Here is a 22,046-nt window from a genome sequence, read left to right on the forward strand (position 1 = left end):
GACATGATAGGCAGCTGCCTTGATAGCGGGTGGGTGCTGAATGTTCCTAATTGACAAAATAAGATTAATGCTTATGAAGAAATATAAAATCTCATCCCTTCCCCAATATCGCGCCACACCCCTACCCCTTAATTCCCTGGTTGAACTTGATGGACATATGTCTTTTTTCGACCGTACTAACTATGTAACTATGTAACATAACATGGGGGGGGTCTCCTGGCTGTTCACACAGGTGTGTCATTGCTGTACATTGACCATGCATTGCTTCTGTGGTATTGCAAAGGCAAAGACAAATGCTTCCAGCCATCCATTGCACTAATGGATTGGTCATCAGCTGGCTGTCTATGTCCCGCATCAATATAGACCAAAGTACAGAGGGTTAGGCTATGCTATTGTGCACCTACCTGATGCATCAGAAGGTGCGAGGCCCTTGCTAAATTCTGTGCACAGACTTTGAGATCTATACTTTAGACTGTATCTAAACCTGCTCCAACATGGACTGACATTCTGGCCTACTTTCAGCCGATGCGACTTGTCTGTCGCTGAACAGTCGCTTTTTATGTATTCAGCACCTATGTATAATGTTGTAAAAATGCTCTAGAAGCTAAAGTCGCAGAAATGTCACACATATTTGGCCTGCAACTTTCTGTGCGACAAATTCAGACAGGAAAAATCAGTATAAATCCTTAGAAAATTATCCCCCAGTGTCTCCATCTGCTGGCGGTATTGAATAAGCATTGCTGCACTGATGGGGTATGCATTAGACGAAAAAAAAGAAGAAAAAGAAGAATAATACGCCCAGAAAAGAGGCGAAAAGGAGAAAAACGTAAAAAAACGTGAAAAAAAAGTAAGAGGAAGAGAAGGGAAAAAAAGGTGGAAATGGGTTTAAAAGTGATTTCGGCGGAGAATATATATATATATATATATATATATATATATATATATATATATATACGCGCACACACACACATATATATAAACGTATTCTCCGTTGAGATATTGCAGCCGCTGCTGTGTCCAGGCCCAGGAGCCTTAGCACTGTGCTGTGATGTCACTCAATACCACTGACATCACTAGGTGTAAACAACATCTCTCCTTTGCTGTGTATGTGACTATGGAGCTGTTTGGTGATGTCGTCTATTATGGCCTTCATAGAAGCAACAGGAGATTGTTGCATCCATCTAGAACCCTCAGAACTACAGTGCTATGATGTCACTCACTTCCACAGGCCTTGCAGAGTGTAAACAACAACAACCCAGCTTTGTTGTGTATGTAACCATAGGGATTTGTGATGTCACCTAGAACCTTCACAGCAGCGACAGCTTTATGAGGAGCATCAGCACTGCTCTGCCTGAGCAGAACCATCACCGCCATAGGTTGTCAAATAACCCGGATTTAACCCACCACACAGGTAAGTCCAATGGGGTGCAGGCATGTCCTCTATGCTTACAGCTTCCCGTGGGTGTTGGTTTGATACCGTTTGGGGACAGCCAAGGAGGCATCTGCAGGCAACAAAGGTAGGTGTGTGCTTGTGTGTGTGTTTCCTATGCAGATCCTAAGCCCAGTGTCACATGCAAGTAGGAGGAGTAAGAAGGGTTCCTGGCAAATCCGGGTTATGGATTGCATTTAAAAAGGCCCCGTGGGAGTGCAATGGGCCCCTGTCTTGCTGCTTAGCAATAATGGTATGGGTTTAGGTTCTGCTGTGTGTACTGGTGGTTGACTGCCCCCCAGCCCAGAGTGTGCATGGAAAATTGTCTGGCAGCCTCCCTGACAGCAAGCAGTGATAGTGCCCATGAAGGGGACCTTGTTGGGCCCGCCCCTTTCACGGTTATCGCTTCTCGGCCTTTTGGCTAAGATCAAGTGTAGTATCTGTTCTTATCAGTTTAATATCTGATACGTCCCCTATCTGGGGACCATATATTAAATGGATTTTTGAGAACGGGGGCCGATTTCGAAGCTTGCTTCCGTCGCCCTATGCATTGACCCGATATGGCAGTATCTTCGGGTACAGTGCACCACCCCCTTACAGGGTTAAAAAGAAAGATTCCTACTTTCATTGCTACCTGCTTGCTGGCTAGCCAGCTAGCCAGCCCTGTGGGCCTTGCTGCTGCTGCTGCAGCCAAAAAACAAAAGGTGGTGCTGCTGCTGCTTCTGCTGCTTCTGCTTCTGCTTGTGTCTGGCCGCTGTTGGAGCGTCCAGGCACAGGACTTCTGCTGCTGCTGACTAAATGGCCTCCTTAATTGGATCATTTGAGTAGCCAGCACACCTGTGCAGGTAGGGCATGACATGATAGGCAGCTGCCTTGATAGCGGGTGGGTGCTGAATGTTCCTAATTGACAAAATAAGATTAATGCTTATGAAGAAATATAAAATCTCATCCCTTCCCCAATATCGCGCCACACCCCTACCCCTTAATTCCCTGGTTGAACTTGATGGACATATGTCTTTTTTCGACCGTACTAACTATGTAACTATGTAACATAACATGGGGGGGGTCTCCTGGCTGTTCACACAGGTGTGTCATTGCTGTACATTGACCATGCATTGCTTCTGTGGTATTGCAAAGGCAAAGACAAATGCTTCCAGCCATCCATTGCACTAATGGATTGGTCATCAGCTGGCTGTCTATGTCCCGCATCAATATAGACCAAAGTACAGAGGGTTAGGCTATGCTATTGTGCACCTACCTGATGCATCAGAAGGTGCGAGGCCCTTGCTAAATTCTGTGCACAGACTTTGAGATCTATACTTTAGACTGTATCTAAACCTGCTCCAACATGGACTGACATTCTGGCCTACTTTCAGCCGATGCGACTTGTCTGTCGCTGAACAGTCGCTTTTTATGTATTCAGCACCTATGTATAATGTTGTAAAAATGCTCTAGAAGCTAAAGTCGCAGAAATGTCACACATATTTGGCCTGCAACTTTCTGTGCGACAAATTCAGACAGGAAAAATCAGTATAAATCCTTAGAAAATTATCCCCCAGTGTCTCCATCTGCTGGCGGTATTGAATAAGCATTGCTGCACTGATGGGGTATGCATTAGACGAAAAAAAAGAAGAAAAAGAAGAATAATACGCCCAGAAAAGAGGCGAAAAGGAGAAAAACGTAAAAAAACGTGAAAAAAAAGTAAGAGGAAGAGAAGGGAAAAAAAGGTGGAAATGGGTTTAAAAGTGATTTCGGCGGAGAAATATATATATATATATATATATATATATATATATATATATATATACGCGCACACACACACATATATATAAACGTATTCTCCGTTGAGATATTGCAGCCGCTGCTGTGTCCAGGCCCAGGAGCCTTAGCACTGTGCTGTGATGTCACTCAATACCACTGACATCACTAGGTGTAAACAACATCTCTCCTTTGCTGTGTATGTGACTATGGAGCTGTTTGGTGATGTCGTCTATTATGGCCTTCATAGAAGCAACAGGAGATTGTTGCATCCATCTAGAACCCTCAGAACTACAGTGCTATGATGTCACTCACTTCCACAGGCCTTGCAGAGTGTAAACAACAACAACCCAGCTTTGTTGTGTATGTAACCATAGGGATTTGTGATGTCACCTAGAACCTTCACAGCAGCGACAGCTTTATGAGGAGCATCAGCACTGCTCTGCCTGAGCAGAACCATCACCGCCATAGGTTGTCAAATAACCCGGATTTAACCCACACAGGTAAGTCCAATGGGGTGCAGGCATGTCCTCTATGCTTACAGCTTCCCGTGGGTGTTGGTTTGATACCGTTTGGGGACAGCCAAGGAGGCATCTGCAGGCAACAAAGGTAGGTGTGTGCTTGTGTGTGTGTTTCCTATGCAGATCCTAAGCCCAGTGTCACATGCAAGTAGGAGGAGTAAGAAGGGTTCCTGGCAAATCCGGGTTATGGATTGCATTTAAAAAGGCCCCGTGGGAGTGCAATGGGCCCCTGTCTTGCTGCTTAGCAATAATGGTATGGGTTTAGGTTCTGCTGTGTGTACTGGTGGTTGACTGCCCCCCAGCCCAGAGTGTGCATGGAAAATTGTCTGGCAGCCTCCCTGACAGCAAGCAGTGATAGTGCCCATGAAGGGGACCTTGTTGGGCCCGCCCCTTTCACGGTTATCGCTTCTCGGCCTTTTGGCTAAGATCAAGTGTAGTATCTGCATTTGGTCTGGTCGGAAGGTGTCTGTGGTACCCCGCTTCTCGGCCTTGGGGGATTGTCTCTCCTTACGGAGGGACTTCACCCCCTTGCTGCTATTGGGGAGCGGGCTTAGTCCTCAGACAACGGGTTGCGATCCCCCTGTCTCTGGGACCTTGTGTCTCAGAAGGCATTTTCGGTACGTTGAGCGTTACCTGTAGCTTCGGAAGCACCTAGGGTACCCCCGACCTCTGCCTTGGGTAAGGGTTCCGCTTTTATAGCGGGATTCCGAGCCCCTGCTGCTATTGGGGAAGGGGCTTAGTCCCTGGGTGTGGAAGATGCCGTTCTCCTGGGCTTTCCCCTCTGGGGAAATGTCGATGCGAAATACCATCCGCATAGAGGTGTCGGAGAGCCATCGTCAGTTGAAGAACCTCCGCTTCATTGCGGAGGTGATTCTTCTTGACTACTTCCGCCTCAATAGGGAGGACATCCTGTGTCTAAATGACCAGGAAAGCCGTGGCCTGTATACCGTCACCTTCACGGCCACGGCGTGTTGCGATAACATCTATGCAACCTTGTCTGGTGCGGACCAGAGGGACGATCGACTCGACGGTCTTTCGTTCCAGTTCCTCTATGGTGAGGAACATATACCGTTGGTGGTGGCTATGCACAGCCCTCATGTGACCACGGAGGATATAGCCACTTTTCTTCGGCGATACTGCGAAGAGGTGCGATTCGCAAACAAAATCTTGAACTCCGTGCGGTTCTGGAACGGCAAGAGGAAGTTCTGGGTCAAGCTCCGTAAGGATCCCGGTGGTATTGGGGGTCTTTGCCATCCGCCCCCAAATTTTGCCATCGGGAGAGTTCGGGGCTTCCTGTTCTATCCTCAAATGCCTATGTATTGCCGAAATTGCTTGAGGTTTGGCCACACCCAGGAGACCTGCGGCGCGGAGCGTGTGATTCGCTGCAATAGGTGTGGCCAAGAAGGTCACATAGCCTCAAGATGTAGCCATACAATAAGGTGCAACCTCTGCGGAGAGGAAAATCACGATTTTAATTCCTGTCCCCATAAAGCAAAAACTACGATGGGTGGGTCAAGGCTGGGCCCACCCAAAGAGGGGACAGGACAAAAGACGTCCTTTTTTAAGATGCCCAAACCCCAGATGGCAGGTACTGATGGGTCCAGGCCCAAGACCTCTGGTGCTCCATCGGGGGGCCCACCGTTGGTAGTGCTAGGGGGAGGCCATGGGGATTCCACGAAGCCCGGGCGGGTGATCGAGTTTACTGCCCGGGAAATTGAAAGACGTCGATCGACTTCCTACCTGGCTCAAGAGCCCGCCGAAACTTCTGAAGGAGGCTCACCTGTGGCGGGTGGCAGCCGACGGGCCTCGGTGGGGGCAGAGGTGGACCCAAAATTGCAGCATAAGCCAGGTACTGGCTTGGCCCAGGGTCGCCCTGCTCCGGACGAAGAGGCCCCGGTGAAAGCCCGCCGGAAGGGGAGCCAGGTGGCCAGGTCTGAGCCCGGTCCTGTTACTCCGCCTAAACAGGACAGGGCCAAGAAGACAAGTGGCGCCAAACCAGGGTTTGCTGCCCCGCCAGCAGTGGACCCGGTGGGTAAAACTGGCCATCGTCGATCGATGGGGAAGTTGGAGCAACAGTCCTCAGCAACGCTTGCTGGGGAACAAGCGATGAAAACTTCCCAAGGTAGCGGCAAAGGTTCCGGAAAAGAGGCCTCACAGGCCCCTGTGCAGCAGTTCCAGTCGTCAAAAGATGAAAGAAGACGCAGATCCATCAGCCGGGGGCCAGAGATTACATCGAGTGAGAGCAACACAGAGGATATGGACAGCAGTGTGACATTTAAAAGACAAAGAGAAGAAGAAGAGGAAGACATTCAAAGGAAAGCGGCGTGCCGTAGTTCGGACGAGAGCGAGCTCAGGGTCGGGGCATCATCGATCTCAAGCTCCGACCCTCAGAACATCAAGGAGCTGATGACCCCGCAGGCGGGGGATGACGGTACGCAGCTTATTATTGACTTTGATTCTCCAAGCACGGACTCTCCATAAACTATGCCTATCCCTGTAAAAATTGCCTCACTCAATGTGAGGTCCTTAAAGAGCCCTGATCGCAGGGCTGCTTTATTTTCTTATCTAGAGACATGTGACTTTGACCTTTGCCTGCTACAAGAATGTGGAATCCCTAGTAAAATGGACTATAAAGACTTAAAAGAAGACTGGAAGCTGGGCCCATCCATATGGTCCGGTGCAAATGACTGTCGTTCTGTGGGTGTTGGGCTGCTCTGCCGAGGCCAGTCCTTTTCTATTCATACAGTAACTGAGATTGTGCCTGGCAGAGCTCTTTTAATTCATCTATATTTTAATGGACTTTTAATTCGTGTTTTAAATGTGTATGCCCCTCCTGATAAACAGGAGCGGGCAGAACTATTTGAAATTTTACCACTGTTTTGTGTTGGGTCTTCCCCCCTGCTGGTGGGAGGTGATTTTAACTGCATACGTGATGGGGAACACCGGCAGGGTGGGGATATTAATCGTAAAGACCGCACTTCTTACCTGCTTAAAAATTTTATTGATGATTTTAATTTGAAAGATTGCTGGAAGGATCTCTTGCCGGAGGACCCGGGCGCCACATGGTCCAATGGAAGAGTGAGCTCCAGAATCGATTTTATTTTTTCCTCTAGAGCTTTTAAACCCCTGAAATGCACGCTCGAGCAGAATATCTTCTCTGATCATAAGCTCCTCTTGGTGGTCCTGGAGCTAGAGGGGGAGCAAAAAGCAAAAAGGGGCCTCTGGAGATTAAACACCACACTCCTAGAGGACCCTGAGATAAAAGAGGAGTTTGTGCGGACCTACCAATGCTGGCAATCACAAAGAAAACCCCACGAGCCTATGCTGCACTGGTGGGAGGGCACCAAATCTAAAATCAGATTTTTTTTTATCAAAGCAGGTAAGAAGAAGGCAAAAATGGAAAAACAGTGGTTTTATGTTCTTAACATGCGTTTAAATGTACTTTTTAAATTGAAAGAAGCTGGTATGGATGTAGAAAATGATATTTTAAACCTTAAAACTGAAATAAAACATGCCATAGAAAAGAAAGGGAAACAAATCATTTTTAACTCACATGTGCAGCACCTGGAGGAGGGCGAGAAATGTTCCCGTTTCTTTTTTAAAAAAGTGATGAATAGGAGGGATATCATCCAAAACCTTGAGGGTGAATCCACTCCAAAAGGCATGTTAGATGCAGTTTTTAACTTCTACCAGCTTCTTTTTAATAAGAAAGATCTTAATCCATCCTTTTTAGAACATGTTCTTAATTCCCTTGATTTTAAGCTAGATGTTTTAGACCAGGAGGTTTTATCCCGTGATCTTAACTTAGATGAACTTTTATTTGTTTTTAAAAGTTTTTCTAGTGGGAAGGCCCCTGGGGAAGATGGTTTACCCATCGAATTTTATTTAGCTTTTTGGGATATTTTAAAGGATGATATGGTTTTATTGTATAAAGAAACTTTTATTGTTAATGAACTTCCCCCTTCCTGGAGGAGGGGGATTGTATCATTACTTTTTAAAAAGGGTGAAAAGGATATGCTAAAAAATTGGCGCCCCATCACACTTTTAAATGTCGATTATAAAGTTTTAGCCAAGTTATTAGCTGTCCGTTTTAAACCTTTTATTCATAAATTAATTCACCCAAATCAGGTTTGTGGGGTACCTGGAAGGTCTATAGCTGAATCCCTAAATATTTTAAGAGATGTTTTATGGTATTTTAAGGATAGAAATCAAACTGTAGCAATTTTATCCTTAGACTTTGAAAAAGCCTTTGATAGGGTCTCCCATGAATACCTGTTTTTAGTTCTTAAAAAGATGGCAGTGCCTGAAACGATTTTAAGCCGAATCATGCTTTTATACCGATCCTGTTTTAGTCAAGTCTCTGTTAATGGCTTTTTAACCAGCGGTGTTCCTCTTTTATCAGGTGTCAAACAGGGCTGCCCCCTGTCCCCACTCCTTTTTATTTGCGCAATCGAACCACTGATGGCCCTCCTCAGAAAAGACCGGGTAGTAAGAGGCGTACCGATACCTGGTGGAGGAGGGACCCATCTAAAGGTGTTGGGGTACATGGATGATGTCACCATACTGTGCCCGGACTCTCCATCCATGAGGGGGGCATTGAGGAACACCAGCTATTTCTGCGAGGTCTCTGGTTTTAAGCTAAACACAGATAAATGTGACTGTTTTTATATTGGCTCCTGGGATTCATCCATCACCCCAGGAGTCACAATGCAACAGGATCAAATTAAAGTTTTAGGTATTGTTTTTAACCAGGTCAATGATGGGAGCCCTAACTGGGATTCAGCTATAGCTAAGATGGAGAAGAAGATTTTAATGTGGAATCTTAGAAACCTTACCATGGAGGGGAAGATTTTAATAATAAAGATGGTTTTACTCCCTATTATGCTATACATTGCCATGGTATTTCCTCCATCTATTTTATACATTAAAAAAGTAACTAGAATTGTTTTTACTTTTTTATGGGGTTCAAAAATGGAGAAATTAAAGCGTGATTTTATGTACAAAAGTAAAGATAATGGCGGGAAAGATGTTCCTAACCTTTTTACTTTCTTTTACATAAAGTATTTCTGTTTCTGTTTTAAAATTATTAAATCCGATGGCATTTTTAGCTGCTTTTTAAGGTACGCTGCGGGCATGGTTTTTAAAAGATGGTTGCGCATCCCTCTGAACGCTCCGGTGCTTCTGTGTCCCCCAAAACATTATGTGGTGTTGGAAAAGACAGTCAGGCTCCTAGGTCTCCAAGATTTGGAGCCTGACATACTGGGGGACCAGAGAAAGGTATCAAAGGTCCTCAGGCGGAATGAGGTTACCCTGGCAGTGTCCAATTTCACACAGGCAAGATCCAAAAAGGTATGGCGGAACGTGTACGGGAAGTTTCTGGCGAATGTACACAGGGATCTTGCCTGGGCAATCGTCCACCAGTGCCTCCCTACTCGTGAGTTCCAGCACAGGCGAGGACTGGTGGCGAGAGCCAAGTGCCCGAGAGATGGCTGCGGAGTGGACGAAACGGTGCTGCACATATTTTGGAACTGCCCTTTTGCACGGGAGCTTTGGAGGAAGGTAGGCCCACTTTTGAAGTGGGCCTGCGGCCTAAAAGATTTTAATCACGAATGTGTCTTTTACGGTCTTTTTAACTGCCCCAATTTTAAACAGCAGATGATCTGCTGGATGATTATTAATTGTTTTAAAAATGCCATCTGGAAAGTTAGGAACATCTTACTTTTTAAACATGATTTTATTGATGTTAAAAACTGTATAAAGCTGGCCCTGAGTGAGATGTACATCTATTACCTAAGAGACAAGAAACAGTTGGGGGCCAGCGAGGCAGCATCCATGTGGTGTCTGCCTCTATGGAACAAAATAACAATATAATCAGTTTTTATGACATTTGTATAATGTTTTATCCTGCCATTTTTATTTTTTCTCCTTTTATTACTGGTTTTATTATTTGTATTTTAAAACTTTTGTGAACCTTTTATTATTTTGCATTTTAAATTTTGTATGGTTTCTTATTTATTCAATAAAATTTTGTTGAAACCTTATCTGTTCTTATCAGTTTAATATCTGATACGTCCCCTATCTGGGGACCATATATTAAATGGATTTTTGAGAACGGGGGCCGATTTCGAAGCTTGCTTCCGTCGCCCTATGCATTGACCCGATATGGCAGTATCTTCGGGTACAGTGCACCACCCCCTTACAGGGTTAAAAAGAAAGATTCCTACTTTCATTGCTACCTGCTTGCTGGCTAGCCAGCTAGCCAGCCCTGTGGGCCTTGCTGCTGCTGCTGCAGCCAAAAAACAAAAGGTGGTGCTGCTGCTGCTTCTGCTGCTTCTGCTTCTGCTTGTGTCTGGCCGCTGTTGGAGCGTCCAGGCACAGGACTTCTGCTGCTGCTGACTAAATGGCCTCCTTAATTGGATCATTTGAGTAGCCAGCACACCTGTGCAGGTAGGGCATGACATGATAGGCAGCTGCCTTGATAGCGGGTGGGTGCTGAATGTTCCTAATTGACAAAATAAGATTAATGCTTATGAAGAAATATAAAATCTCATCCCTTCCCCAATATCGCGCCACACCCCTACCCCTTAATTCCCTGGTTGAACTTGATGGACATATGTCTTTTTTCGACCGTACTAACTATGTAACTATGTAACATAACATGGGGGGGGTCTCCTGGCTGTTCACACAGGTGTGTCATTGCTGTACATTGACCATGCATTGCTTCTGTGGTATTGCAAAGGCAAAGACAAATGCTTCCAGCCATCCATTGCACTAATGGATTGGTCATCAGCTGGCTGTCTATGTCCCGCATCAATATAGACCAAAGTACAGAGGGTTAGGCTATGCTATTGTGCACCTACCTGATGCATCAGAAGGTGCGAGGCCCTTGCTAAATTCTGTGCACAGACTTTGAGATCTATACTTTAGACTGTATCTAAACCTGCTCCAACATGGACTGACATTCTGGCCTACTTTCAGCCGATGCGACTTGTCTGTCGCTGAACAGTCGCTTTTTATGTATTCAGCACCTATGTATAATGTTGTAAAAATGCTCTAGAAGCTAAAGTCGCAGAAATGTCACACATATTTGGCCTGCAACTTTCTGTGCGACAAATTCAGACAGGAAAAATCAGTATAAATCCTTAGAAAATTATCCCCCAGTGTCTCCATCTGCTGGCGGTATTGAATAAGCATTGCTGCACTGATGGGGTATGCATTAGACGAAAAAAAAGAAGAAAAAGAAGAATAATACGCCCAGAAAAGAGGCGAAAAGGAGAAAAACGTAAAAAAACGTGAAAAAAAAGTAAGAGGAAGAGAAGGGAAAAAAAGGTGGAAATGGGTTTAAAAGTGATTTCGGCGGAGAAATATATATATATATATATATATATATATATATATATATATATATATATACGCGCACACACACACATATATATAAACGTATTCTCCGTTGAGATATTGCAGCCGCTGCTGTGTCCAGGCCCAGGAGCCTTAGCACTGTGCTGTGATGTCACTCAATACCACTGACATCACTAGGTGTAAACAACATCTCTCCTTTGCTGTGTATGTGACTATGGAGCTGTTTGGTGATGTCGTCTATTATGGCCTTCATAGAAGCAACAGGAGATTGTTGCATCCATCTAGAACCCTCAGAACTACAGTGCTATGATGTCACTCACTTCCACAGGCCTTGCAGAGTGTAAACAACAACAACCCAGCTTTGTTGTGTATGTAACCATAGGGATTTGTGATGTCACCTAGAACCTTCACAGCAGCGACAGCTTTATGAGGAGCATCAGCACTGCTCTGCCTGAGCAGAACCATCACCGCCATAGGTTGTCAAATAACCCGGATTTAACCCACACAGGTAAGTCCAATGGGGTGCAGGCATGTCCTCTATGCTTACAGCTTCCCGTGGGTGTTGGTTTGATACCGTTTGGGGACAGCCAAGGAGGCATCTGCAGGCAACAAAGGTAGGTGTGTGCTTGTGTGTGTGTTTCCTATGCAGATCCTAAGCCCAGTGTCACATGCAAGTAGGAGGAGTAAGAAGGGTTCCTGGCAAATCCGGGTTATGGATTGCATTTAAAAAGGCCCCGTGGGAGTGCAATGGGCCCCTGTCTTGCTGCTTAGCAATAATGGTATGGGTTTAGGTTCTGCTGTGTGTACTGGTGGTTGACTGCCCCCCAGCCCAGAGTGTGCATGGAAAATTGTCTGGCAGCCTCCCTGACAGCAAGCAGTGATAGTGCCCATGAAGGGGACCTTGTTGGGCCCGCCCCTTTCACGGTTATCGCTTCTCGGCCTTTTGGCTAAGATCAAGTGTAGTATCTGTTCTTATCAGTTTAATATCTGATACGTCCCCTATCTGGGGACCATATATTAAATGGATTTTTGAGAACGGGGGCCGATTTCGAAGCTTGCTTCCGTCGCCCTATGCATTGACCCGATATGGCAGTATCTTCGGGTACAGTGCACCACCCCCTTACAGGGTTAAAAAGAAAGATTCCTACTTTCATTGCTACCTGCTTGCTGGCTAGCCAGCTAGCCAGCCCTGTGGGCCTTGCTGCTGCTGCTGCAGCCAAAAAACAAAAGGTGGTGCTGCTGCTGCTTCTGCTGCTTCTGCTTCTGCTTGTGTCTGGCCGCTGTTGGAGCGTCCAGGCACAGGACTTCTGCTGCTGCTGACTAAATGGCCTCCTTAATTGGATCATTTGAGTAGCCAGCACACCTGTGCAGGTAGGGCATGACATGATAGGCAGCTGCCTTGATAGCGGGTGGGTGCTGAATGTTCCTAATTGACAAAATAAGATTAATGCTTATGAAGAAATATAAAATCTCATCCCTTCCCCAATATCGCGCCACACCCCTACCCCTTAATTCCCTGGTTGAACTTGATGGACATATGTCTTTTTTCGACCGTACTAACTATGTAACTATGTAACATAACATGGGGGGGGTCTCCTGGCTGTTCACACAGGTGTGTCATTGCTGTACATTGACCATGCATTGCTTCTGTGGTATTGCAAAGGCAAAGACAAATGCTTCCAGCCATCCATTGCACTAATGGATTGGTCATCAGCTGGCTGTCTATGTCCCGCATCAATATAGACCAAAGTACAGAGGGTTAGGCTATGCTATTGTGCACCTACCTGATGCATCAGAAGGTGCGAGGCCCTTGCTAAATTCTGTGCACAGACTTTGAGATCTATACTTTAGACTGTATCTAAACCTGCTCCAACATGGACTGACATTCTGGCCTACTTTCAGCCGATGCGACTTGTCTGTCGCTGAACAGTCGCTTTTTATGTATTCAGCACCTATGTATAATGTTGTAAAAATGCTCTAGAAGCTAAAGTCGCAGAAATGTCACACATATTTGGCCTGCAACTTTCTGTGCGACAAATTCAGACAGGAAAAATCAGTATAAATCCTTAGAAAATTATCCCCCAGTGTCTCCATCTGCTGGCGGTATTGAATAAGCATTGCTGCACTGATGGGGTATGCATTAGACGAAAAAAAAGAAGAAAAAGAAGAATAATACGCCCAGAAAAGAGGCGAAAAGGAGAAAAACGTAAAAAAACGTGAAAAAAAAGTAAGAGGAAGAGAAGGGAAAAAAAGGTGGAAATGGGTTTAAAAGTGATTTCGGCGGAGAATATATATATATATATATATATATATATATATATATATATATATACGCGCACACACACACATATATATAAACGTATTCTCCGTTGAGATATTGCAGCCGCTGCTGTGTCCAGGCCCAGGAGCCTTAGCACTGTGCTGTGATGTCACTCAATACCACTGACATCACTAGGTGTAAACAACATCTCTCCTTTGCTGTGTATGTGACTATGGAGCTGTTTGGTGATGTCGTCTATTACGGCCTTCATAGAAGCAACAGGAGATTGTTGCATCCATCTAGAACCCTCAGAACTACAGTGCTATGATGTCACTCACTTCCACAGGCCTTGCAGAGTGTAAACAACAACAACCCAGCTTTGTTGTGTATGTAACCATAGGGATTTGTGATGTCACCTAGAACCTTCACAGCAGCGACAGCTTTATGAGGAGCATCAGCACTGCTCTGCCTGAGCAGAACCATCACCGCCATAGGTTGTCAAATAACCCGGATTTAACCCACACAGGTAAGTCCAATGGGGTGCAGGCATGTCCTCTATGCTTACAGCTTCCCGTGGGTGTTGGTTTGATACCGTTTGGGGACAGCCAAGGAGGCATCTGCAGGCAACAAAGGTAGGTGTGTGCTTGTGTGTGTGTTTCCTATGCAGATCCTAAGCCCAGTGTCACATGCAAGTAGGAGGAGTAAGAAGGGTTCCTGGCAAATCCGGGTTATGGATTGCATTTAAAAAGGCCCCGTGGGAGTGCAATGGGCCCCTGTCTTGCTGCTTAGCAATAATGGTATGGGTTTAGGTTCTGCTGTGTGTACTGGTGGTTGACTGCCCCCCAGCCCAGAGTGTGCATGGAAAATTGTCTGGCAGCCTCCCTGACAGCAAGCAGTGATAGTGCCCATGAAGGGGACCTTGTTGGGCCCGCCCCTTTCACGGTTATCGCTTCTCGGCCTTTTGGCTAAGATCAAGTGTAGTATCTGTTCTTATCAGTTTAATATCTGATACGTCCCCTATCTGGGGACCATATATTAAATGGATTTTTGAGAACGGGGGCCGATTTCGAAGCTTGCTTCCGTCGCCCTATGCATTGACCCGATATGACAGTATCTTCGGGTACAGTGCACCACCCCCTTACAGGGTTAAAAAGAAAGATTCCTACTTTCATTGCTACCTGCTTGCTGGCTAGCCAGCTAGCCAGCCCTGTGGGCCTTGCTGCTGCTGCTGCAGCCAAAAAACAAAAGGTGGTGCTGCTGCTGCTTCTGCTGCTTCTGCTTCTGCTTGTGTCTGGCCGCTGTTGGAGCGTCCAGGCACAGGACTTCTGCTGCTGCTGACTAAATGGCCTCCTTAATTGGATCATTTGAGTAGCCAGCACACCTGTGCAGGTAGGGCATGACATGATAGGCAGCTGCCTTGATAGCGGGTGGGTGCTGAATGTTCCTAATTGACAAAATAAGATTAATGCTTATGAAGAAATATAAAATCTCATCCCTTCCCCAATATCGCGCCACACCCCTACCCCTTAATTCCCTGGTTGAACTTGATGGACATATGTCTTTTTTCGACCGTACTAACTATGTAACTATGTAACATAACATGGGGGGGGTCTCCTGGCTGTTCACACAGGTGTGTCATTGCTGTACATTGACCATGCATTGCTTCTGTGGTATTGCAAAGGCAAAGACAAATGCTTCCAGCCATCCATTGCACTAATGGATTGGTCATCAGCTGGCTGTCTATGTCCCGCATCAATATAGACCAAAGTACAGAGGGTTAGGCTATGCTATTGTGCACCTACCTGATGCATCAGAAGGTGCGAGGCCCTTGCTAAATTCTGTGCACAGACTTTGAGATCTATACTTTAGACTGTATCTAAACCTGCTCCAACATGGACTGACATTCTGGCATTCTGGCCTACTTTCAGCCGATGCGACTTGTCTGTCGCTGAACAGTCGCTTTTTATGTATTCAGCACCTATGTATAATGTTGTAAAAATGCTCTAGAAGCTAAAGTCGCAGAAATGTCACACATATTTGGCCTGCAACTTTCTGTGCGACAAATTCAGACAGGAAAAATCAGTATAAATCCTTAGAAAATTATCCCCCAGTGTCTCCATCTGCTGGCGGTATTGAATAAGCATTGCTGCACTGATGGGGTATGCATTAGACGAAAAAAAAGAAGAAAAAGAAGAATAATACGCCCAGAAAAGAGGCGAAAAGGAGAAAAACGTAAAAAAACGTGAAAAAAAAGTAAGAGGAAGAGAAGGGAAAAAAAGGTGGAAATGGGTTTAAAAGTGATTTCGGCGGAGAAATATATATATATATATATATATATATATATATATATATATATATATACGCGCACACACACACATATATATAAACGTATTCTCCGTTGAGATATTGCAGCCGCTGCTGTGTCCAGGCCCAGGAGCCTTAGCACTGTGCTGTGATGTCACTCAATACCACTGACATCACTAGGTGTAAACAACATCTCTCCTTTGCTGTGTATGTGACTATGGAGCTGTTTGGTGATGTCGTCTATTATGGCCTTCATAGAAGCAACAGGAGATTGTTGCATCCATCTAGAACCCTCAGAACTACAGTGCTATGATGTCACTCACTTCCACAGGCCTTGCAGAGTGTAAACAACAACAACCCAGCTTTGTTGTGTATGTAACCATAGGGATTTGTGATGTCACCTAGAACCTTCACAGCAGCGACAGCTTTATGAGGAGCATCAGCACTGCTCTGCCTGAGCAGAACCATCACCGCCATAGGTTGTCAAATAACCCGGATTTAACCCACACAGGTAAGTCCAATGGGGTGCAGGCATGTCCTCTATGCTTACAGCTTCCCGTGGGTGTTGGTTTGATACCGTTTGGGGACAGCCAAGGAGGCATCTGCAGGCAACAAAGGTAGGTGTGTGCTTGTGTGTGTGTTTCCTATGCAGATCCTAAGCCCAGTGTCACATGCAAGTAGGAGGAGTAAGAAGGGTTCCTGGCAAATCCGGGTTATGGATTGCATTTAAAAAGGCCCCGTGGGAGTGCAATGGGCCCCTGTCTTGCTGCTTAGCAATAATGGTATGGGTTTAGGTTCTGCTGTGTGTACTGGTGGTTGACTGCCCCCCAGCCCAGAGTGTGCATGGAAAATTGTCTGGCAGCCTCCCTGACAGCAAGCAGTGATAGTGCCCATGAAGGGGACCTTGTTGGGCCCGCCCCTTTCACGGTTATCGCTTCTCGGCCTTTTGGCTAAGATCAAGTGTAGTATCTGTTCTTATCAGTTTAATATCTGATACGTCCCCTATCTGGGGACCATATATTAAATGGATTTTTGAGAACGGGGGCCGATTTCGAAGCTTGCTTCCGTCGCCCTATGCATTGACCCGATATGGCAGTATCTTCGGGTACAGTGCACCACCCCCTTACAGGGTTAAAAAGAAAGATTCCTACTTTCATTGCTACCTGCTTGCTGGCTAGCCAGCTAGCCAGCCCTGTGGGCCTTGCTGCTGCTGCTGCAGCCAAAAAACAAAAGGTGGTGCTGCTGCTGCTTCTGCTGCTTCTGCTTCTGCTTGTGTCTGGCCGCTGTTGGAGCGTCCAGGCACAGGACTTCTGCTGCTGCTGACTAAATGGCCTCCTTAATTGGATCATTTGAGTAGCCAGCACACCTGTGCAGGTAGGGCATGACATGATAGGCAGCTGCCTTGATAGCGGGTGGGTGCTGAATGTTCCTAATTGACAAAATAAGATTAATGCTTATGAAGAAATATAAAATCTCATCCCTTCCCCAATATCGCGCCACACCCCTACCCCTTAATTCCCTGGTTGAACTTGATGGACATATGTCTTTTTTCGACCGTACTAACTATGTAACTATGTAACATAACATGGGGGGGGTCTCCTGGCTGTTCACACAGGTGTGTCATTGCTGTACATTGACCATGCATTGCTTCTGTGGTATTGCAAAGGCAAAGACAAATGCTTCCAGCCATCCATTGCACTAATGGATTGGTCATCAGCTGGCTGTCTATGTCCCGCATCAATATAGACCAAAGTACAGAGGGTTAGGCTATGCTATTGTGCACCTACCTGATGCATCAGAAGGTGCGAGGCCCTTGCTAAATTCTGTGCACAGACTTTGAGATCTATACTTTAGACTGTATCTAAACCTGCTCCAACATGGACTGACATTCTGGCCTACTTTCAGCCGATGCGACTTGTCTGTCGCTGAACAGTCGCTTTTTATGTATTCAGCACCTATGTATAATGTTGTAAAAATGCTCTAGAAGCTAAAGTCGCAGAAATGTCACACATATTTGGCCTGCAACTTTCTGTGCGACAAATTCAGACAGGAAAAATCAGTATAAATCCTTAGAAAATTATCCCCCAGTGTCTCCATCTGCTGGCGGTATTGAATAAGCATTGCTGCACTGATGGGGTATGCATTAGACGAAAAAAAAGAAGAAAAAGAAGAATAATACGCCCAGAAAAGAGGCGAAAAGGAGAAAAACGTAAAAAAACGTGAAAAAAAAGTAAGAGGAAGAGAAGGGAAAAAAAGGTGGAAATGGGTTTAAAAGTGATTTCGGCGGAGAAATATATATATATATATATATATATATATATATATATATATATATATATACGCGCACACACACACATATATATAAACGTATTCTCCGTTGAGATATTGCAGCCGCTGCTGTGTCCAGGCCCAGGAGCCTTAGCACTGTGCTGTGATGTCACTCAATACCACTGACATCACTAGGTGTAAACAACATCTCTCCTTTGCTGTGTATGTGACTATGGAGCTGTTTGGTGATGTCGTCTATTACGGCCTTCATAGAAGCAACAGGAGATTGTTGCATCCATCTAGAACCCTCAGAACTACAGTGCTATGATGTCACTCACTTCCACAGGCCTTGCAGAGTGTAAACAACAACAACCCAGCTTTGTTGTGTATGTAACCATAGGGATTTGTGATGTCACCTAGAACCTTCACAGCAGCGACAGCTTTATGAGGAGCATCAGCACTGCTCTGCCTGAGCAGAACCATCACCGCCATAGGTTGTCAAATAACCCGGATTTAACCCACACAGGTAAGTCCAATGGGGTGCAGGCATGTCCTCTATGCTTACAGCTTCCCGTGGGTGTTGGTTTGATACCGTTTGGGGACAGCCAAGGAGGCATCTGCAGGCAACAAAGGTAGGTGTGTGCTTGTGTGTGTGTTTCCTATGCAGATCCTAAGCCCAGTGTCACATGCAAGTAGGAGGAGTAAGAAGGGTTCCTGGCAAATCCGGGTTATGGATTGCATTTAAAAAGGCCCCGTGGGAGTGCAATGGGCCCCTGTCTTGCTGCTTAGCAATAATGGTATGGGTTTAGGTTCTGCTGTGTGTACTGGTGGTTGACTGCCCCCCAGCCCAGAGTGTGCATGGAAAATTGTCTGGCAGCCTCCCTGACAGCAAGCAGTGATAGTGCCCATGAAGGGGACCTTGTTGGGCCCGCCCCTTTCACGGTTATCGCTTCTCGGCCTTTTGGCTAAGATCAAGTGTAGTATCTGTTCTTATCAGTTTAATATCTGATACGTCCCCTATCTGGGGACCATATATTAAATGGATTTTTGAGAACGGGGGCCGATTTCGAAGCTTGCTTCCGTCGCCCTATGCATTGACCCGATATGGCAGTATCTTCGGGTACAGTGCACCACCCCCTTACAGGGTTAAAAAGAAAGATTCCTACTTTCATTGCTACCTGCTTGCTGGCTAGCCAGCTAGCCAGCCCTGTGGGCCTTGCTGCTGCTGCTGCAGCCAAAAAACAAAAGGTGGTGCTGCTGCTGCTGCTTCTGCTGCTTCTGCTTCTGCTTGTGTCTGGCCGCTGTTGGAGCGTCCAGGCACAGGACTTCTGCTGCTGCTGACTAAATGGCCTCCTTAATTGGATCATTTGAGTAGCCAGCACACCTGTGCAGGTAGGGCATGACATGATAGGCAGCTGCCTTGATAGCGGGTGGGTGCTGAATGTTCCTAATTGACAAAATAAGATTAATGCTTATGAAGAAATATAAAATCTCATCCCTTCCCCAATATCGCGCCACACCCCTACCCCTTAATTCCCTGGTTGAACTTGATGGACATATGTCTTTTTTCGACCGTACTAACTATGTAACTATGTAACATAACATGGGGGGGGTCTCCTGGCTGTTCACACAGGTGTGTCATTGCTGTACATTGACCATGCATTGCTTCTGTGGTATTGCAAAGGCAAAGACAAATGCTTCCAGCCATCCATTGCACTAATGGATTGGTCATCAGCTGGCTGTCTATGTCCCGCATCAATATAGACCAAAGTACAGAGGGTTAGGCTATGCTATTGTGCACCTACCTGATGCATCAGAAGGTGCGAGGCCCTTGCTAAATTCTGTGCACAGACTTTGAGATCTATACTTTAGACTGTATCTAAACCTGCTCCAACATGGACTGACATTCTGGCCTACTTTCAGCCGATGCGACTTGTCTGTCGCTGAACAGTCGCTTTTTATGTATTCAGCACCTATGTATAATGTTGTAAAAATGCTCTAGAAGCTAAAGTCGCAGAAATGTCACACATATTTGGCCTGCAACTTTCTGTGCGACAAATTCAGACAGGAAAAATCAGTATAAATCCTTAGAAAATTATCCCCCAGTGTCTCCATCTGCTGGCGGTATTGAATAAGCATTGCTGCACTGATGGGGTATGCATTAGACGAAAAAAAAGAAGAAAAAGAAGAATAATACGCCCAGAAAAGAGGCGAAAAGGAGAAAAACGTAAAAAAACGTGAAAAAAAAGTAAGAGGAAGAGAAGGGAAAAAAAGGTGGAAATGGGTTTAAAAGTGATTTCGGCGGAGAATATATATATATATATATATATATATATATATATATATATATATATACGCGCACACACACACATATATATAAACGTATTCTCCGTTGAGATATTGCAGCCGCTGCTGTGTCCAGGCCCAGGAGCCTTAGCACTGTGCTGTGATGTCACTCAATACCACTGACATCACTAGGTGTAAACAACATCTCTCCTTTGCTGTGTATGTGACTATGGAGCTGTTTGGTGATGTCGTCTATTATGGCCTTCATAGAAGCAACAGGAGATTGTTGCATCCATCTAGAACCCTCAGAACTACAGTGCTATGATGTCACTCACTTCCACAGGCCTTGCAGAGTGTAAACAACAACAACCCAGCTTTGTTGTGTATGTAACCATAGGGATTTGTGATGTCACCTAGAACCTTCACAGCAGCGACAGCTTTATGAGGAGCATCAGCACTGCTCTGCCTGAGCAGAACCATCACCGCCATAGGTTGTCAAATAACCCGGATTTAACCCACACAGGTAAGTCCAATGGGGTGCAGGCATGTCCTCTATGCTTACAGCTTCCCGTGGGTGTTGGTTTGATACCGTTTGGGGACAGCCAAGGAGGCATCTGCAGGCAACAAAGGTAGGTGTGTGCTTGTGTGTGTGTTTCCTATGCAGATCCTAAGCCCAGTGTCACATGCAAGTAGGAGGAGTAAGAAGGGTTCCTGGCAAATCCGGGTTATGGATTGCATTTAAAAAGGCCCCGTGGGAGTGCAATGGGCCCCTGTCTTGCTGCTTAGCAATAATGGTATGGGTTTAGGTTCTGCTGTGTGTACTGGTGGTTGACTGCCCCCCAGCCCAGAGTGTGCATGGAAAATTGTCTGGCAGCCTCCCTGACAGCAAGCAGTGATAGTGCCCATGAAGGGGACCTTGTTGGGCCCGCCCCTTTCACGGTTATCGCTTCTCGGCCTTTTGGCTAAGATCAAGTGTAGTATCTGTTCTTATCAGTTTAATATCTGATACGTCCCCTATCTGGGGACCATATATTAAATGGATTTTTGAGAACGGGGGCCGATTTCGAAGCTTGCTTCCGTCGCCCTATGCATTGACCCGATATGGCAGTATCTTCGGGTACAGTGCACCACCCCCTTACAGGGTTAAAAAGAAAGATTCCTACTTTCATTGCTACCTGCTTGCTGGCTAGCCAGCTAGCCAGCCCTGTGGGCCTTGCTGCTGCTGCTGCAGCCAAAAAACAAAAGGTGGTGCTGCTGCTGCTTCTGCTGCTTCTGCTTCTGCTTGTGTCTGGCCGCTGTTGGAGCGTCCAGGCACAGGACTTCTGCTGCTGCTGACTAAATGGCCTCCTTAATTGGATCATTTGAGTAGCCAGCACACCTGTGCAGGTAGGGCATGACATGATAGGCAGCTGCCTTGATAGCGGGTGGGTGCTGAATGTTCCTAATTGACAAAATAAGATTAATGCTTATGAAGAAATATAAAATCTCATCCCTTCCCCAATATCGCGCCACACCCCTACCCCTTAATTCCCTGGTTGAACTTGATGGACATATGTCTTTTTTCGACCGTACTAACTATGTAACTATGTAACATAACATGGGGGGGGTCTCCTGGCTGTTCACACAGGTGTGTCATTGCTGTACATTGACCATGCATTGCTTCTGTGGTATTGCAAAGGCAAAGACAAATGCTTCCAGCCATCCATTGCACTAATGGATTGGTCATCAGCTGGCTGTCTATGTCCCGCATCAATATAGACCAAAGTACAGAGGGTTAGGCTATGCTATTGTGCACCTACCTGATGCATCAGAAGGTGCGAGGCCCTTGCTAAATTCTGTGCACAGACTTTGAGATCTATAC

General features: G+C 45.8%; 7 non-coding genes and 1 pseudogene across 7 annotated transcripts; all 8 read left to right on the forward strand.

Annotated features, from left to right (window-relative positions):
* The first annotated feature begins 1,830 nt into the window (after nucleotides 1–1,830).
* On the forward strand, nucleotides 1,831–2,021 carry LOC130336368 (U2 spliceosomal RNA). Its single transcript, XR_008877806.1, has one exon. It is a non-coding gene; the product is annotated as a U2 spliceosomal RNA (small nuclear RNA).
* A 2,088-nt stretch (nucleotides 2,022–4,109) lies between these two features.
* LOC130336345 (U2 spliceosomal RNA) lies at nucleotides 4,110–4,284 on the forward strand (annotated as a pseudogene).
* A 5,432-nt stretch (nucleotides 4,285–9,716) lies between these two features.
* LOC130336337 (U2 spliceosomal RNA) lies at nucleotides 9,717–9,902 on the forward strand. The gene has a single exon (XR_008877782.1). It is a non-coding gene; the product is annotated as a U2 spliceosomal RNA (small nuclear RNA).
* A 2,092-nt stretch (nucleotides 9,903–11,994) lies between these two features.
* On the forward strand, nucleotides 11,995–12,185 carry LOC130336369 (U2 spliceosomal RNA). The gene has a single exon (XR_008877807.1). It is a non-coding gene; the product is annotated as a U2 spliceosomal RNA (small nuclear RNA).
* Nucleotides 12,186–14,272: 2,087 nt separating this feature from the next.
* LOC130336328 (U2 spliceosomal RNA) lies at nucleotides 14,273–14,463 on the forward strand. Its single transcript, XR_008877774.1, has one exon. It is a non-coding gene; the product is annotated as a U2 spliceosomal RNA (small nuclear RNA).
* A 2,098-nt stretch (nucleotides 14,464–16,561) lies between these two features.
* LOC130336370 (U2 spliceosomal RNA) lies at nucleotides 16,562–16,752 on the forward strand. Its single transcript, XR_008877808.1, has one exon. It is a non-coding gene; the product is annotated as a U2 spliceosomal RNA (small nuclear RNA).
* Nucleotides 16,753–18,844: 2,092 nt separating this feature from the next.
* Nucleotides 18,845–19,035, forward strand: LOC130336371 (U2 spliceosomal RNA). The gene has a single exon (XR_008877809.1). It is a non-coding gene; the product is annotated as a U2 spliceosomal RNA (small nuclear RNA).
* A 2,092-nt stretch (nucleotides 19,036–21,127) lies between these two features.
* LOC130336372 (U2 spliceosomal RNA) lies at nucleotides 21,128–21,318 on the forward strand. Its single transcript, XR_008877810.1, has one exon. It is a non-coding gene; the product is annotated as a U2 spliceosomal RNA (small nuclear RNA).
* Nucleotides 21,319–22,046: the final 728 nt, after the last annotated feature.

This window comes from Hyla sarda, unplaced genomic scaffold (assembly GCF_029499605.1).
Source record: "Hyla sarda isolate aHylSar1 unplaced genomic scaffold, aHylSar1.hap1 scaffold_478, whole genome shotgun sequence".
Classification (NCBI taxonomy): Eukaryota; Metazoa; Chordata; class Amphibia; order Anura; family Hylidae; genus Hyla; species Hyla sarda.